This window comes from Canis lupus, chromosome 1 (genome assembly GCF_003254725.2).
Source record: "Canis lupus dingo isolate Sandy chromosome 1, ASM325472v2, whole genome shotgun sequence".
Lineage (NCBI taxonomy): Eukaryota > Metazoa > Chordata > Mammalia > Carnivora > Canidae > Canis > Canis lupus.
Genome location: NC_064243.1, coordinates 99,479,628 through 99,495,496, shown reverse-complemented (window position 1 = coordinate 99,495,496; position 15,869 = coordinate 99,479,628). Strand labels below are relative to the sequence as shown.

The 15,869-nt window shown below is 49.1% G+C and overlaps 1 long non-coding RNA gene across 2 annotated transcripts in view; it reads left to right on the top strand.

The window, feature by feature from the left end:
* Positions 1 to 15,076, top strand: part of LOC112644917 (uncharacterized) — a 46,734-nt gene extending 31,658 nt beyond the window's left edge. The window contains exons 4-6 of one of the 2 annotated variants that reach the window (XR_004810755.2): positions 11,826 to 11,895; positions 13,588 to 13,627; positions 13,915 to 15,076. This is a non-coding gene — a long non-coding RNA (uncharacterized LOC112644917). The remainder of the gene's footprint in view (positions 1 to 11,825; positions 11,896 to 13,587; positions 13,628 to 13,914) is intronic. The other variant, XR_003126884.3, reaches the window with a different exon arrangement.
* Positions 15,077 to 15,869: the final 793 nt, after the last annotated feature.

The following is a 15,869-nucleotide window of genomic DNA, read 5'->3' as shown; positions in this document are numbered from 1 at the left end:
CAGCAAGGCTGTCATTCGGGATAGGTGAGATAAAGAGTTTCCCAAACAGACAAAGAATAAAGGAATTCATGGCCACTAAACCAGTCCGGCAAGGAATTTTAAGGGGGGCTCTTCTAGTGGGGGAGAAAAAGAGACCAGAAGCAACAAAGACTAGAAAGGACCAGAGAACATCACCAGAAACACCTACTGGTAACACCAAGGCATTCATAACTTTCAATAATCACTTTGAATGTAGATAGACTAAATGCTCCAATCAAAAGACCTAGGGTATCAGAATGGATTAAAACAGGAGATCCATCTATATGCTGCCTACAAGATGCTCACCTTAGACCTATACACACCAGCAGATTGAAAGTCAGGGGATGGAAAATCATCTATCATGGTAATGGACATCAAAAGGAAGCTGGAGGGCCCATAGTTATATCAGACAAACTAGATTTGAAACCAAACACTAGGGACACCTGGTGGCTCTGTGGTTGAGCCACTGCCTTCAGCTCAGGGTGTGATCCCGGGGTTCCGGAATCAAGTCCCACATCAGGCTTCCCTTGGGGAGCCTACTTCTCCCTCTGCCTATGTTTCTGCCTCTCTCTGTGTATCTCTCATGAATCAATAAATAAAATCTTTAAGTAAAAAAAAAGAATGAACAAATACTGTAAGAAGAGATGAAGAAGGGCATTATTTCATAATTAAGAAGATTCTCCATCAAGAAGATCAAACAATTGCAAATATTTATACCCCCAACATGGGAGTTCCTAAATATATAAACCAATTAACAATAAACATATAGAAACTCACTGAAAATAATACAATGACAGGGGATTTTAACACCCACTTATGGCAATGGACAGATAATCTAGGCAGAAAATCAACAGGGGAACAATGGCTTTGACACACTGGACCAGAGGGACTCAACAGATATATTCAGAACATTTCATCCTAAAGCAGCAGAATACACATTCAAGTGCACATGGGACATTCTCCAGAACAGATCACATAATGGGACACAAATCAGCCCTCAACAAGTACAAGAAGATTGCGATCATACCATGTACATTTTCAGACCACGACACTATGAAACTTGAAGTCAACTGCAAAAAAAAAAAAAAAAAATTGGGGAAGACCAAAAATACGTGGAGATTATGAACATACTACTAGAGAATGAATGGAACAACCAGGAAATTAAAGAAGAAATTTTAAAAATATATAGAAACAAATGAAAATGAAAACATGTTTGTCCAAACCTCTGGGATGCAGCAAAGGAAGTCCTAAGAGGGAAGTGCATAGCAATACAGACCTACCTCAAGAAACAAGAAAAGTTTCCAATACACAAACTAACCCTACACCTAAAGGGGCTAGAAAAGGAACAGCAAATAAAGCCTAAAGCCTGCAGAAGAAGGGAAATAAAGATCAGAGCAGAAATAAGCAATACACAAACAACAACAAAACATTAGAATGGAATAACGAAACTAGGAGCTGGTTCTTCAAAATAATTAATAAAATGGATTAAGCCCTAGCCAGACTTATCAACAAGAAAATAGAGAGGACCTAAATAAATAAAATCACAAATGAGAGAAGAGAGATCATAATCAACACCAGAAAAATAAGACAATTATAAGAGAATACTATGAAAAATTATATGCCAACAAACTGGGAGACCTGGAAGAAATGGACAACTCCCTAGAAATGTACAAACTAGCAAAACTGAAGAAGAAATAGGAAATGTGAACAGATCCATAACTAGCAAAGGAATTGAATCACCAAGGCACCTGGGTGGCTCAGTGGTTGAGCATCTGTTTTGGCTCAGGTCATGATCCCAGGGTCCTGGGATCAAGTCCCACATCAGGATCCCCGCATTGAGCCTGCTTCTCCCTCTGCCTGTGTCTCTGCCATTCTCTCTGTGTGTCTCTCATGAATAAATATATAAAATCTTGGGATCCCTGGGTGGCGCAGCGGTTTGGCGCCTGCCTTTGGCCCAGGGAGCGATCCGGGAGACCCTGGATCCCACGTCGGGCTCCCGGTGCATGGAGCCTGCTTCTCCCTCTGCCTGTGTCTCTGCCTCTCTCTCTCTCTCTCTCTGTGTGATAAATAAATAAATAAATAAATAGAAATATATATAAAATCTTTAAAAAAGTAAAAATATGAGAAAGGACCCAAATAAAATCACAAATTAGAGAAGAGAAATAACAACCAACACTACAGAAATACAAGTGATTATAAGAGAATATTATGAAAAATTATACACCAACAACTTGGAAAACCTGGAAGAAATAGATCAATTCCTAGAAATATACAACATAGCAAAAATGAAAAAGGAAGAAATTAGAAACTTGAACAGACAGATAACCAGCAAAGAAATTGGATCAGCAATCAAAAATCTCCCAACAAACAAAGTCTAGGACCAGATGGCCTTCCCAGGGCAATTCTACCACACATCTAAAGAAGAGTTAATACCTATTCTTCTCAAAGTATCCCCCCAAAAAAAGAAAAGGAAGGAAAATTTTCAAATTCATTCTATGAGGCTACCATTACCCTGATACCAAAACCAGATAAAGACCCACAAAGAGAGTGAGAGAGAGAGAGAGAGAGAGAGAGAGAGAGAACTAAAGGCCAATATCCCTGATTAACAGAGATCAAAAACTCTCAATAAAAAACTAGCAAGGTGGATCCAACAATACATAAAATAAATTATTCACCATGATCAAGTGGGGATTATTTCTGGGTTGCCAAGATGGTTCAATATTAACAAATCAATCAATGCGATACACCACATTATTAAAAGAAAGGATAAGAACCAAATGATCTGGGACGCCTGGGTGGCTCAGCGGTTGAGCGTCTGCCTTTGGCTCAGAGCGTGATCCCAGAATCCCGGAATCGAGTCCCACATCAGGCTTCCTGCATGGAGCCTGCTTCTCCCTCTGCCTATGTTTCTGTCTCTCTCTCCATGTCTCTCATGAATAAATAAATAAAATCTTAAAAAAAAAAGAAAAAAGTGATTTCAACAGATGCAGAAAAAGCATTGACAAAACACAGTATCCACTCATGATGAAAACCCTCAACAAATTAGGTTTAGAGGGGATGTACCTCAACATAATAAAAACTTTAGATGAAAAACCCAGAGTATCATCCTCAATAGGGATACAGTCAGGACCAAGACAGGGATGTCCAATCTCATCACTCATTCAATGTAGTCTGGAAGTCCTAGCCACAGCAGTCAGCAAACAAAAAGAAATAAAAGGCATCCAGATCAGCTAGGAAGATGTCAAGCTTTCACTATTTGGTGATGAATGATTTTCTTTTTAGAAAAACCAAAAACCAAAAAGCTCCTTCAAAAAACTGCTAAAACTGGTAAATTCAGTAAAATCGCATGATACAAAGTGAACTTGCAGAAATCTGTTGCATTTCCATGCAATAATAATGAGGCAGCAAAAAGAGAAATTGAGGACGCAATCCCATTTATACTAGCATCAAAAACAATAAGATAGGTAGGATTAAGCCTAATCAAAGAGGTGAATGCCCTGTACTATAAAACAATGCCCTGTACTATAAAACAATGACAAAAGCAATTGAAGATGACACAAACAAAATAGAAAGGCATTTCATGCCCATGGATTGGAAGAACAAATATTGTTAATAAGGCTATACTACTCAAAGCAATCTACACATTTAATGCAATCCCTATCAACATAGCAACAGCATTTTTCAGAGAGCTGGAACAAATGATCCTAAAATTTGTATAGAACCACAAAAGATTGAAAATAGCCAAAGCAGTGTTGAAAAAAATAACCAAAGCTGGGGCATCACAATTTCAGACTTCAAGTTATATTACAGAGCTCTAGTGATCAAAAGAGTATGGTGCAGCACAAGAAGAAGACATATAGACCAATAAAACAGAATGGAAAATCAAAACAAGATGCAGACCTGTAACTCTATGCTCAATTAATCTTCAACAAAGCGGGAAAGAATATCCAGTTGCAAAGAGACAGTCTCTTCAACAAACGGTGTTGGGAAAACTAGACAGCCACATGCAGAAGAATGAAATTGGACCACTTTCTTACACCATATATGAAAACTAAATTAAAAATGGATTAAAGACCTAAATGTGAGACCTGAAACCATAAAAAGAAGAAAAGATAGGCAGTAATGTCTTTGACATTGGCCATTGGATCTTCTTTCTAGATATGCCTCTGAGACAAGGGAAACAAAACAAAAATAAACTATTGGGACTTCAAGTTGAAAAGGTTCTGCACAGTGACGGAAACAACCAAAGCTAAAAGGCAACATAAAAATGAGAGAAGATATTTGTAAACGACATATCCAATAGAGTTAGTATCAACAATATATAAAGCAAAAAAATTAAAAATATATATAAAGCAAATATAAATCTCAGCATCCTAAACACAAATTATCCAACTGAAAATGGGCAGAAGACATGAATGGACATTTTCTCTAACAAAACATCCAGATGGCCACCAGACACATGGAAGATGTCACCTGACACATGTCAGAATGGCTAAAATTAACAGCACAAGAAACAACAGGTGTTGGTGAGGATGTGTAGAAAGGGGAACCCTCTTACATTGCTGGTGGGAAGGCAAACAGGTTCAGCCACTGTGGAAAACAGTATGGGAGTTCCTCAAAAAGTTAAAAATAGAACTACCCTACGATTCAGAAATTGCACAACTAGGTATTTACCCAGAGGATACAAAAGTACAGACTCGATGTGGACACAGCACAATGTTTATAGCAGCATTATCAACAGTAGCTAGCCAAACTATGAACACAGCCCAGATGTCCATCGACAGATGAATGGGCAGAGAAGATGTGGTAAATATACACACTGCAATATCACTTGGTCATCAGAAGAGATGAAACGATGCCATTTACAACGATGTGGGAGAAGCGAAAAGGAATTATGCTAACTGAAATAAATCAGTCAGAGAAAGACAAATACCATACGATTGCATTCATATGTGGATTTTAAGAAACAAAACAACTGGGCAAAGGGGGGGATGGGAGAAGCAAACCAAGAAACACACTCTTAAATATAAAGAATAATAAATACCAGAGGAAAGTGTGTGTTTGGGGGGATGAGGAAACGTGGGATGGGGATAACGGAGGGCACCTGTGAGTACCAGGCACTGTATCCAAGGCTTGAATCACTATGTTGTACACCTGAAACTATATTATACTGTGTTAACAGTAATTCAAGTAAAACTTTAAAATAACAATTGTTAGTATTGATGAAATGGGTGCGCACAAGAGATAAAAACAAAGGAAACTGAATATCCATATAAAGAGTGTTTAGAGCACAAATCCCCTCCTTAGCTCAGCTCAGGCGATGCCTGCCATGTCTATTCTCACCCCAGCAGAAGCCTGGAGTTTGATTCTCTGGAGAGGCCTCTGAATTGGTGAAGCCAGGCTATTCTCCAACCCAAAACCTAAAAATAACGCTTAAAACTAACCCACTGAAAAAAAAAAACAAAAAAACAACTAACCCACTGAAGATACTGGAGTCCCAAATGCCAGGCATATGCCCAGACCCTAACCCTAACTGTACACAGAAAATAACTCTAACCCTAAACTTAATCCTAACCTTAACCTAAGCCTAATACTAGACATATCACCAGCCAAAAACCAAACACTAAACCCCGCCCCTAATCCACAAAACCTAATCCTAACTCCAGCCCTAACCCTAAACCCTAACCCCTACTCCCAACCCTAACCACTAACTCCAACCCTAAACTCTAACCCCTAACTCTAAAATTAACTCTAACACATCATTTACCCTGTGGTTTTGAGTAGTCCCTGCTGATGTCGGTGTGGACCCGACCAATGCCTCCAGGAGCCTCCAGCGGGCCCTGAGGAAGCCACGCTTCTGTCCTGTGGACATGGCCCTGCACCCTTCACTACGGGTCCTGAAGGGCAATTTCTGTAGGCATGTGGGGGCCTACATCAGCCCCCAGACTCACCCCCGCCTGTCCTGAGGATGCCGGGGCTCCTGCCAGCGTGGACGCGGTCCCACATCCTCCCCAAGCCCTCCCCAGTGCGGGCCGGGCTCCTGTTACAGCAGGTGGGCAAGGCCGACTGCCCACGCGTGCCCTGCTGGGTCCTTGCTGAGCTCGGGCGCCCCCCGCTGGATATTCAGGCACTGCAGGAGGCCGTGCCGGAGGAGCGTCCTCACTCCCACGGCCATACCGCCTTCTTCCAGGCTCCAGCAGTCCTATAAGCTTTGGAAATGTCTCACTGAAATGGAACACAACATCCCGGCTTCTCCAGAAATACTTACGGACAATGAATCGGAACCCATAGAATATGAAATGAAACGAAATGTGGAAAAACTTTTACAACTTCCACCAAAATTCACTCAACCCTCTTACACTGTGGGTGAGAACGTAAGCTGGTGCAGCCACTCTGGAAAACAATGTGGAGGTTCCTCACGAAGTTACAAATAGAGCTACCCTACGACCCAGCAGTTGCACTGCTGGGAATTTACTCCAAAGATACAGATGCAGTGAAATGCCAGGACACCTGCACCCCAATGTTCACAGCAGCAGTGTCCCCAATAGTCACACTGTGGGAGGAGCCTCAATGTCTTTGGACAGATGATGGATAAAGAAGATGGGAGATAGATAGGAATATTAGCTATCAAAAATAATGAAATCTTGCCATATGCAATGATGTGGTGGGTAGAACTAGAGGGTATTATGTTAAGTGAAATGAGTCAATCAGGAAAGAAAATTACCTATGGTTTCACTCATATGTGGAATTAAAGAAGCAAGACAGAAAAGCATCTGAAAACAGAAGAAAAAATAAATAAGATGAAAAAAGAGAGAGGAAAAAGAAACTCTTAATCATAGGAAACAAACTGAGGGTCGTTGGAGGGGAGGAGAGTGGGGGAATGGGGTAACTGGGGGATGGGCATAAAGGTGGGCACAGGATGTCATGAGCACTGGGTGTTATATTCAACTGGTGAATCACTGAATTCTACCTCTGAAACTAATAATACACTATACGTTAACTAATTGGATTTAAATTAAATTAAATTTAAAAAAAAGATCAGTTGACCATATCAGAGGGCATTTCCTTCCAGGCTCTCTCCCTCCAACCTGTCCCTTCCCAGGGGAGGGGGTGGGTTCTGGGTGCAGCAAGAGTCAAAGGGCCAGGGGCTGCTGGGGTTTTGGAAGAGTAATCTGTTCCTTAGGACAGAGTCCATGGGAACAGAAGGGAGGGCAGAGGTGGGGCACAGCCTGTTTCTCTGTAACATCCTAGGCTCAGGGCAGGAGAAGAGCACATCTGGGTGGGGTGGGAAGGAGACTCCCATCTCTTGGGAGTCTGGTCTGTGTGAAATCCGCTTGGGGACAGGCAGTGCTGTCTGCAGTGATACCCCTAATAAATTTTTTTTTTAAGATTTTGTTTATTTATTCATGAGAGACACACAGAGAGGCAGAGGGAGAAGCAGACTCCATGCAGGAGCCCGATGCAGGACTTGACCCCAGGACTCCAGGATCATGCCCCGGGCTGAAGGCAGGCAGCAAACTGCTAAACCACCCAGGGATCCTACCCCTAATAAATTGAACCTTTTAACTCCCCCCAACCCAAAAAAAAAAGTCTCTTCATCAGCTTATGCCAGAACCACACTGTTGTGGGTTTGTTTTTTTTACGTAGGTTCCATGCCTTATCCGTAGCCAAGCACAGGGCTTGAACTCATAACCCCGAGATCAAGACCTGAGGTGAGATCAAGTGTCAGATACTTAACCGACTGAGCCAGCCAGATGCCCTAGAACCATACTGTTTTAATTTTGTAGTTCTGTGACATAGTTTGAAATAGGGAAGTCCTGAGTCCAGCTCTGTTCTGTTTCTTCACTACTGATTTGCTGTCCAGGGTCATTTGTGGGGGCAGAAAAATGTTAAGGTTGTTATTTCTATTTTTAAAATATTCCATCATGATTTTGATAGGAATTACATTGAAACTGAGGGTCAGGTCACTTCAGGTACTATCGACATTTTAACAATATGAAGGCCCCCACCCCATGAACCCAGGATGTCTTCCCAGTCTTGTAGTTTTCAGTGTACAAGTCTTTCACTTTCTTGGTTTGGGCTAATTATTTTGTTCTTTTTGATGCTACTGAGAATGGAGTCATTTTCTTAATTTCCTTTCTGATTGTTCATTGTTGGTACACAGAAAGGCTACTGATCTTTGTTTGTTTGTTTTTTATTTTTATTTTTTATTTATGATAGTCACACAGAGAGAGAGAGAGAGAGGCAGAGACACAGGCAGAGGGAGAAAGCAGGCTCCATGCACCGGGAGCCCCACGTGGGATTCGATCCCAGGTCTCCAGGATCGCGCCCTGGGCCAAAGGCAGGCGCCAAACCGCTGCGCCACCCAGGGATCCGCTACTGATCTTTGTATGTTCATTTTGTGTCCCACAACTTTACTGAATTCACTCATTAGTTCTAACAGTTTTTGGTGGAGTCTCTAGAGTTTCCTGTTTCTAGTACCATGTCTTCAGCAAAAGGGACAGTTCGACTTCCCATTACAGGTGTGGATGCCTTTTCTTTTTCCTGTCTGTTTACTACAGTCGGACTTCCAGTGCTAAGAGGGACTTCCTTTCTTGTTCCTGCTCTTAGGGGTGATGATTTCAGGTTTTTTATCATTGAGGATGATGTCAGCTACGGGTCTTCCCACACCGCCTTTATTCTGTTGATGGACGTTTCCTCAAAACCCATTATGCGGGCAGCCTGGGTGGCTTAGCGGTTCAGTGCCTGCCTTTGGGCCAGGGTGTGATCCTGGAGACCTGGGATTGAGTCCCACATTGGGGTCCCTGCATGGAGCTTGCTTCTCCCTCTGCCTGTGTTTCTATCATGAATAAATAAATAAAATGTTGTGTTAAAAAAAAAAAAAAAAAAAAAAAAAAAGAAGAGGGCACCCCCGGTGGCGCAGCGGTTTAGCGCCGCCTGCAGCCCGGGGTCTGATCCTGGAGACCCAGGATCGAGTCCCACGTCGGGCTCCCTGCATGGAGCCCGCTTCTCCCTCTGCCTGTGTCTCTGCCTCTCAGTCTCTCTCTCTCTCTGAATAAAAAAAAAAAAAAAAAAAAAAAAGACCGGGGGATCCCTGGGTGGCTCAGCGGTTTAGCATCTGCCTTTGGCCCAGGGCGCGATCCTGGAGTCCCGGGATCGAGTCCCAGTCAGGCTCCTGGCATGGAGCCTGCTTCTCCCTCCTCCTGTGTCTCTGCCTCTCTCTCTCTCTCTCTCTCTCTCTCTCTCTTTCTCTATGTCTATCATAAATAAATAAATCTTAAAAAAAATAAAAAAAGACCCACTATGATTTTTATGTTGTATTTTGTCAAATGCTTTTTCTGCAACTATTGAGATGATTGTATGGTTTTTGTCCCTTTTCTCATTAATGTGATGGATCATGTTGACTGATTGCCAGAGGGGAAGTGGGTGGAAGATGGGCAAAATAGATGAAGAATAGTAAGAGCTGTAAGCGTCTGGTTCTAAAAAAAATAAGTCACAGAAATTTAAAAAGTACAGCCTAGGAAATAGAGTCAGTACTATTGTAACAACTTTGTATGGGGACAGATGGTGATGACACTTCTCATGGGGAGAGCTGAGTAATGTACAGAATTGTCGAACACTAATTTGTAGCCATGAAATTAATGTAACATTGTGTGTCGGCTATACTTCAATAAATATTAAAGAATAGGGATTTCTTTTTTTTTTTAAGATTTTATTTATTTATTCATGAGAGACAGAGAGAGAGAGAGAGAGAGAGAGAGAGGCAGAGACACAGGCAGAGGGAGAAGCAGGCTCCCTATAGGGAGCCCAACGTGGGACTCGATCCCAGGTCTCCAGGATCAGGCCCTGGGCCGAAGGCAGCACTAAACCGCTGAGCCACCGGGCTGCCCCAGAATAGGGGTTTCTGATAGAAATCACGGTGGGTTCCTGAAAGGCAATTACACAGCCATTACAGATATGAAGCCACCTTTGTAGAGATGATAAAGATTTCTCAAATGTCTTCAATGTTAGTTTTTAAAATATTTATTTGAGAATGCATGCAGCGGGGAGGGGCAGAGGGAGAGGGAGAATCTGAAGCAGATTCCTCACCTACCCCGGGCCCAAGCCCCACGTGAGGCTCCATACCACAACCTTGAGATCCTGACCTGAGCCAGAATGAAGAGTCAACATTTAACCAACTGAACCACCCACGAGCCCCTCAAATGTTCTTAAGTGCAAAACCCATGCTGTGAACCCTGGAGTGCTGGAGGACATCTGCAACCCTCAGTCTGCGTAGAAGGGCCGGAGGCCTGGAGGGCCTAAGGATGGGAACTAAGGGGATCCCTGGGTGGCGCAGCGGTTTGGCGCCTGCCTTTGGCCCAGGGCGCGATCCTGGAGACCCGGGATCGAATCACACGTCGGGCTCCCAGTGCATGGAGCCTGCTTCTCCCTCTGCCTGTGTCTCTGCCTCTCTCTCTCTCTCTGTGACTATAATAAATAAATAAATAATTAAAAAAAAAAAAAAAAAAGGATGGGAACTAAGGATGTGGGAGGATGCCTGCATCCACACCGCCCCCCCCCCCCCCGTGGTGACAGGACCCACCCCCGGGACGCTTGGCCATCAGGGTGAAGGGCTAAGTGCTGATTGGACCCAGCCTGCCTACAGTGATGATGTGGGACCCTTGTGGGCAGAACTGTGGTGCCCCATGGTTCCACCGCTGCCTGGCACTCACTCTGCGTCTGCAGGCAGTTGGAGGCACTGGTGCTCCGGATCTGGCTCACAGTAACCAAACTATTCCACTCTCCCCAGTACCCCGGTGCATAAAGAGAAGGTTTATGCACAGCGACAGTGGGGCTGTTCTCGGGCCACTGTGGGGCCTGTGGAGCTGGGTGGGGGCACTGGTCTCCCAGGCTGGGGTCGAGAACACCCTGACCCCCATGCGATGACCATGAGGCAGCCCCTGTAGCCCTTCCACAGCTCCATGGGGTAAGGGCGGCCGCCTTGCTGCCCCAGTCCAGGGAAGGAGGCTGCAGTCAGAGCTTGGGCAGCTCACCTGGGACCCCCCACTCCCCTGTAAGCTCTGTGCTGTGTAGGGGAGACCCAAGCCATGACCTTTCCAGCATGTCCTAGACGCATGGACCCGGACATGTGATAACACCCCCCCGCCCCGCCCTGTGGTCTGGGGTGGGCAGTCAGGGCTCTCTGGGTCCTCTTGGCCCATGAGCAGGCTTGCTTTTCATGAACTGCTATGTGGAGTTCCTCGTGCTCCCCCCAGGACTCCCCCGTCAGGCTATGTGCACATAATTGCATTCAGGGTGAGTAGTTTGGTCACACTCTTGCTGGCATAAGTTTTTAATTTTGATGAAGTCCAGTTCGTTGCTGTTTCCCTTTGGTTGTTGTGCTTGTGAAATCTAAGAGAAACCTTCGATCCCCCCCCCAAGCCTGCAGGAATACTTGCTGGCTGGCCCATTTACCACCATCTCGATGCTGGCCCCGGGCTGGGAGATGTCACCCTAAGCATCAGGTCAGCAGTTCCCCAGAGGCTCCGGGGACCCCCGTGTGCTCCTGATAATGGGGTGGGGGAGCTCAGTCATCTCAGCATGACGGCATGTCCTGGGACAGTGGCTGGGAAGGTGGACTGTAGGTGGACGAGTGACAGTGAGTGAGTGCTTATGTGTGATCCTCCAGCCCAGTATGTCCTCCTTGGAGCTATGGGGTTGTCTCCACGCTCTGTTCAGATAGGGATCTGCCCACAGGGAGCACACAGATGCATGTGTCCTCTGAAGGTTTTCATGCGGTGTCATTCTTGGGTGTGTTTGGTTTGCAGCATCATGCAAGAGGACCTGGAGACCCTGCTGGCCTTGGAAAGGGCTGATATCATAGCTCAATACCATCAGGTGAGTCCCAGACAGGTACCACAGATGCTAGAGCACTTGCTAGAGGTGGAGACCATACCTGCAAGAGCAGGTGAGGTCCAGGTGGGAATCAGAGCCAAGGATGAGCCAGGTCAGCCCAAACAAGGACCATAGTCACCAGGAACAAGTGAGTCCCTGGGGACGGTCCCGGGCATCAGTAGCAAGTGAGGGTCCATCCTGGATCATAGTCATCTGTAGCAGATGAACCCAGGTGGGGACCATAGTCACCAGGTCAGGTCAGGCCCAGGTGGGGATCATTGCTGGTAGAAGCAGGTGAGGCTGTCAAGCTGCCTCCACTGGGCAGACAGGCCCTTCCTTTCATGCCCGGCCAATCTCAGAGGGTCCTGGGCTCCCTCAGGATTCAGGGGAGAGAGGAGCCATTCTGCTCCCTTCTGTCCCCTTGTCCCTGGCTCTGATCAGTCTCCACCACAGGCCCCCCTCTGTTTCAGGCATGCCAAGCAGGTCTCCACGAGACCTGTCACTGTGGAAGGTCATGGATTATCAGGCCTTTCTGCAGTGAGTCCCCTGGACACCGCTTCATCCATCTCAAGGGGGGTTTGCATTTGCAAGAACGCCTCTCTGGAGGCTGACCCATCCCCCCAGGTCAGGACCTCATCCCCCGGAGCCTCTGAGGGCCATGTCTGTGCTGGGCTGGAGCTGAGAGACCCAGGAGGCAAACCCGGGAAGTGGGCAGGAAGGGAGCTGGGCCTGGGGACAGGCCCCTGGGCACTCAGAAGAGTGGCCTCCACGCCTGCTTCAGGCAGGGCCAGGTGTCTGCCTCTTGCATCCAGGGGAGAGGGAGGGTGTCCAGTCCCTTCAGCAGGGGCTCCTGAGGGTGAGGGGCTCTGGGATGGTGGCGTGCTTTCTGTAGGAGGACGGTCTGGCCTGGGGCGAGTCTGCAGGGGTGCTCCTCCCTCACACCCCCCCAGGCCAGGGCCTCCACAGTCCCAAAGGCTTCTGCGGGGCTTCAGGTAGATGCCAGGGACAAGGCAAGGTCAGGGAGGGAGGGTTGGCAGCAGAGGGAGGGGCCGACCAGCTTGGGCAGGAGGAGGGAATAGGAGGAGGAGGCTGCCCTGGGGCAGGAACTGGGACAGGCCAGTGGCCTTGGTTGGAGGAGAGGAGGCTGCTGGTTTGATGGTCCGATGAGAACCTCGTGGATGCTGGAGACTCCATGTGGGGCCAACAGGGCTGCTCATGATCCCCTTAGCCCTGCTCACTGCCCAGTGGCTGCTTGGATGGGTCAGGAGTGGGTCGTGCTCAGGGGCTCTGACAGGACAAGAGGTAAAATGGGCCAGAGTGGCAGAGGTGACAGCAAGAGGGGTGGAGTCAGGGTACAGCAGGGGGAGGATGCTGGGCAGTCAGGCCCTGGGAAGGTGGGGGGTCTCAGCCGGACGATCACAGGGGCACCCAGGCAGCGCTGACAGCTCTCGGGCTGGTCCATCTCAGGACAGGGGCAGGTCACCTCCTGGGGGTGCCGAGGGGCCCCTGCCCAGCCCATCACCAGTCACAATCCTTCTCAGACCCCCCAGAAATCTGCCTCTGCCTGACCACAGGCAGCTGGCAGCCCCTGCCCTCCCTGGCGGGAGCCCTCCCCATCCAAGTCCCCTGGGCCCAGACATATGGGCTGTGGGGCTGGGGCCTGGGCCTCAGGGCTCTGTGTCTCTTGCCTTACAGGGAGAAGGAGCTGCCTGGCCCCAGCCCCCATGAGGCCAAGGTGAGAGCCCCTCCTGGGCACCAGGTAGGACATGGGCGGTGGGCTGGGGGCCAGCTGTCTGCAGACCCGGCCCCCCAGGATGTCCCCAAGGGTGTCTACCCAAATCCCCCATCCCAGCACTGCACGGGCTGCTGGGAATGCAGCCCAGACCCAGAGCCATGGTCAGCGGGAGCAGCCCTGTGCCTTTCTGGCTCCTCTGAGTCCCTGCAGGGCGACTGGACGCGGCACCGAGCACCCACCTCCCACAGCTGGAGGCTCATCTACTGCCCCCACTTGTCCTTTTCCAGAAACATCGCCAGGAGACCTGACAAGTGGTTAACAATGCTCAGGAAATGAGGCCACTACCACCACAGTGAGAAGGTGGGGCGCTGGGTGCCCCCGAGGGCACTGTGTCCACTGGAGAGTCCCCCGCCTGGGGAGAGTCTGCTGCTGGAGCCGAAGCCTCCCCAGGCCCAAGGATGGCAGTGGAAGGAGTGTCAGGTCAGGGCCACCGCCCCTGCTCCTTGTGGGTGATGGGGCCCAGTTCTAGGGAGACCCAGCCTCTCCAGAGACACCGTGGAGCTGAAGCCGGAATCTTCTAGATACCTCTTGCTCCCTGAGCTCCAAGGGGCCACCCTGGGCCCATCTCACCAGCATTGCCTTCCCTCCTACAGCTGCATCACTGGGTCTATAAGGGGGTTCCACCTCAGGTGTGGAGACAGGTGTGGTTGCATTTGCTGGAGATTGAGAAGGTTAAAGCCAGGAACCCAGGGAAATACCAAGTAGGGCCCTTCCACTCCCGGCAGACACATGGCCCACAGGGAAGGCCTGGACAGGAGCAGAGGGGAACCTGGGGGGAGGGGGGAGGTCAGCTGCCTGGGGACCCAGGGTGGCCCCAGCATCTCCTGGTGCCTCTCTGACCCAAGTGCCCCGCCCACCTCTCTGCTGCCCGCACCTCAGTCCCACTGTCCCTGGAGCAGAGTAGGCCCAGGTCCAGAAAGGGACAGGGTTGCAGGGCTCTGAGCTCCTCCTGGGCAGGGTCAGCATCGGGGTGATGGGAGCTGGCCCTCTGGACAGGCCTGGAGCCCTGAGTGGGGCCAAGCAGGTGGGCTGGGGCCAGATTCCTGCTGGACAAAGCAGGATGAGCGCTTAGGGTGGGGATGGGAAGGGGAAGACAGCCAGCTGTGCTGTGCCTCACCTGGCAGGGGGGGCAGTATCTAGGACTCAGGAGGGCACCTGGAGCAGAGGCCCCCCGATGTCTCCCCAGGTGCCCTGAGAGCAGGTTTCAGGGAGCAGCCTCCCCAGAGGCAAGCTCAGGGCACAGCCTGGGGCTTAGTCCTGGACAGGCCCTGTGCTGGGGTTGGGGAGGAGCCTCGGGTGGACACCTGGGAAACCCTCCCCACCCAGGGATGACTCTCATGTCCTCTCCCCACCCGGGCTGGCCCCCCCATGTCCCCTCCCACCCAGGGCTGAACCCCCCTGTCCCCTCCCCACCTGGGCTGACCCTGAGTTCCCTCCCTGCCCACGACAGCTGAGCACAGGCCCTCAGGCAGGCCCCATGGGCACAGCGGGCACTCGTCCCCTGGCTTCACAGGGGAAGGAAAGAGGTTTCTGTAGGACACACTCACATGGTGGCCTGCAGTGCCCCCTGCTTAGGACAGCAGTTGGTGACAGTCTGGGTTCTGTGTCCCTGATGCCGCTCCTCCTCCCCCAGTTCTCCCCACAGGAAATGAAGGAGGAGGCCCAAGCCTCCTCCCGGGACATCAAACAGATAAATCTAGACATCAACAGAACCTTCCGCAACACGTCACATTCTGGGACCGCTATGGGGTCGAGTGAGGCTGCTGGGCAAGCAGGGTTCCGGAGGCCCCAGGGGAGGACTGGGGGCTTCTGGGTAGGGAACATGGAGTCTCTGAGGCCGGGGGAACGACGGCAGCAAACAAAACACTGCCCTATGGTAAAGTGCTCGGGATGACCCACGTGCCCCCATCCCCTGGGGTCTCAGGGATAGGAAAGCCACCAGGACGGGGCCTCCAGGTGTCACTGTGTGAGCTGAACCCCGAGGGGCTGTGGAGCTCCATGAAGAGCAGGGGGCAAGGGTGGGGGCCATGGGGGGGCAGTAAGGGGACCTGGGGCCAGGGCTGCGGCTGGACCAGGACACACATGGACCAATGAGGGTTGGACAGGTCAGGGTGAGACCCGCTCTCAGTGTATCTATGTATTTCTGAATTTTGTGCATTTTAGACAATTTACACTGTTTGTA